At 32.3% G+C, this 2,735-nt stretch overlaps 1 non-coding gene across 1 annotated transcript; it reads right to left on the reverse strand.

Annotated features, from left to right (window-relative positions):
• Positions 1-2,362: 2,362 nt before the first annotated feature.
• Positions 2,363-2,435, reverse strand: Trnar-ccu (transfer RNA arginine (anticodon CCU)). The gene has a single exon. It is a non-coding gene; the product is annotated as a tRNA-Arg (tRNA).
• Between the last annotated feature and the right edge of the window lie 300 nt (positions 2,436-2,735).

Consider the following 2,735-nt stretch of genomic DNA (forward strand, 5'->3'; position numbering starts at 1 on the left):
AGTTTTTCCATAAAATTAAGGTGTTTCATTTTATTTAAAGTTACCTTCGATTTTTTTATATCTAATTTTATAATAAAACAGATATAGATAGTTTTGCTACAAGCTTTAACTTTTCTCAGATTTCCCGATTTAAACAATGTTTCTCTTTTTATATGCATTTTGTAAGGATGTAGAAGTGTAACCACATCCTGTTCTATGCCCCCCAACGACACTTGCTGTCACCGCCTTCGTAACTGTTGGATTTTCAGGTGAACTCCTCCGCTTATTTCGCCGGCAGTCAGGCTTCGCAAGTAAAGCTGACGCAGCCCGATTCTAATACCGAGGGTTTGAGCACCGTCGGCTATCCTCACCTGGTTTAGCAAGCTCGCCAACGCTAGTACACAGGGTGTCGCCACTGTTGCATGCGACAGCTACGGGGAGCTACAGGTGAAAGCTGGGTGCCAGGTAAGGTCCAGTGCCAGACGAGCTGTCATAAGAAAAGGGACATGGTGAGACCCCTAATAAAGGTACTAACTACTCCCTGAACACCCCATACACCCCAGTTCTAGTCATCCAATGCAAACTATGTGTCTATAGGCTGGGGCTACTTCTGTGTCCATAGATGAGATGCAGAACGCAAACGTCGTCTTCGGATCTGATGAACAACAAGTATAAATGCACACTGGTTTTACTTTTTGATGAGAATTCCTACATTTTTTTAATTTGGAAAAAGCGGGTGATGTTTTTTTCTTTTTTGTGATGTACAATAGAAAGAAAGATAAACGTTATTAGCGACATAGAAAAATTTCGAAGAAATAAAATTGAGAATTTAGTCTAAAACAATTTATTTGGGTTTACCACTCACATATTTGTGTTGAAACAGTTCCATGTAAAGATACGTTAATAGTCACGGTGCTTGTTAAATTAGAGTCGACAGATCGATTTTTTAAATATGTCGTTATAAGCAAAAACAACAGTACTTACTTAACTGTCATGCCGAAAATAGTAACACATCCAAAAATTAGGAAAATTCATCGCGTAGAATAACTGTTATTGCTATGGTTTAAAAAAAAAAGTCCGCCATTAAAGTCCGAAAAGGGAGATAAGTACTTTATCTGTATCTTAAATCTTCAAGCTGCTTACATCTAGGGGAAATGCAATTTCCCCCAATTTTCCGGAAAATTACTTTTAACTATAAATAATTTTCTACTAGATGAATTTTCGTAATTTTGGATATTCATATTACTATTTTCGACATAACAAGTAAGTATTGTTGGTTTTGCTTAAAACGACATATTTTAAAAAAAAGTCGATCTGTCGACTCTATTTTAACAAGCACCATATTTACTGTGAGTAGGTAACTATTCGTCAACCATGGCATTTCTTCCGATTATAGGATTACGAATGAACAAGAAAAGTTTACTTTTAAGATGAATAAGCGCCCCTATCGAATCAAAGAACTTTTATATTTATTTTTTTAATTAATATCTTGAATTATTGAATTAAAGTTTGAAATACAAAAGTCAGGTATCCGTCTCAAAATTTATCTCAAACCCTTCTATTCCGGTCGTAATTCTACTTCCGGAAGAAAAAACCTGCCGACAAATGATTAAATACTGAATTTTTTTATTAATATTAAATTGATTTTAACATAAATACGTTACACATGAGTAGATGAAATCAAAATTAATAGTTTTGGAATAATTTCTCAACTGTATTTCATTTAAAATTTTCATATCGCCAATAGTTATTATTGGCGATATGAAAATTTTTAATGAAATACAGTTGAGAAATTAGCAAAATCTGGAAAATGTAAGTAAATAATTATTTTCGTGGCAGACAATAGAAAGGAAAATATCAAAATAATATGTTCCCTTATATGCAGGTATTCCTCGTAGACATTCGAGGAGTCACTTTTTAAAAAAATAATCCTGACCATCGAAATATTATGTCTTTCACACTTTAAAACAATTTTGTTGCGCGCCCTATCTCTGTTGGACATGACAAATCCAAATAAAATAATAGCTTTCAAAACAACCATTCGTATTTTTTATTTTTTAAAGTTTTAAAAGTTTGTTTTAGTAGTTGACATTCTGGAATTCGTTGTTTCAATATATAATTGGTAAATGTAGACAATAAAAAAAAACATGCGGAAGTCACAGAGAGAAACACAGAGAAACATATATATACTAAAACACAAATGAGAAGTGTTAACAAGATTTGAGTCATATGGAAACTACATTTCACAAAATATAAAAATCATCAAAAATATTATCGAAAAGCTAAAACATTGGGTGAGAAGAAAAGAATCAATTGTTATAAAGATACAATATCTTGTCAAAATGTAAAATATTATAAAACATTGAAAAAAAAACAATCATTAAACCTCCGACGGGACTCGAACCCGTAATCCCCGGCTTAGGAGGCCGGTGCCTTATCCATTGGGCCACGGAGGCTCATATGTTATAATGACATATATAATAAATATGTAGAAATATAATGTGTAGAATATTATAAATTACTTTTATGTTTAATTTTTATCGATGTAAATATTTTCTCCTTTTTGTCGTTGTCGTTATTCTATTTCTATATCATAATTAGTATTGGAATGATTAATCGGAATGGAAATTGCAAACAGAAATTTTGAGCTATCAGAATCGGTATCAGAATTTGGGAAATTTCCGATTCAAAACCCCATTCTTTTAATCGCTTTAAACTTAATTTTCCATTGCTTGTACTAATAATAGATAACATAT

This window comes from Euprymna scolopes, chromosome 8, assembly GCF_053919585.1.
Source record: "Euprymna scolopes isolate OS-2025 chromosome 8, ASM5391958v1, whole genome shotgun sequence".
In the NCBI taxonomy this organism is placed as follows: Eukaryota; Metazoa; Mollusca; class Cephalopoda; order Sepiida; family Sepiolidae; genus Euprymna; species Euprymna scolopes.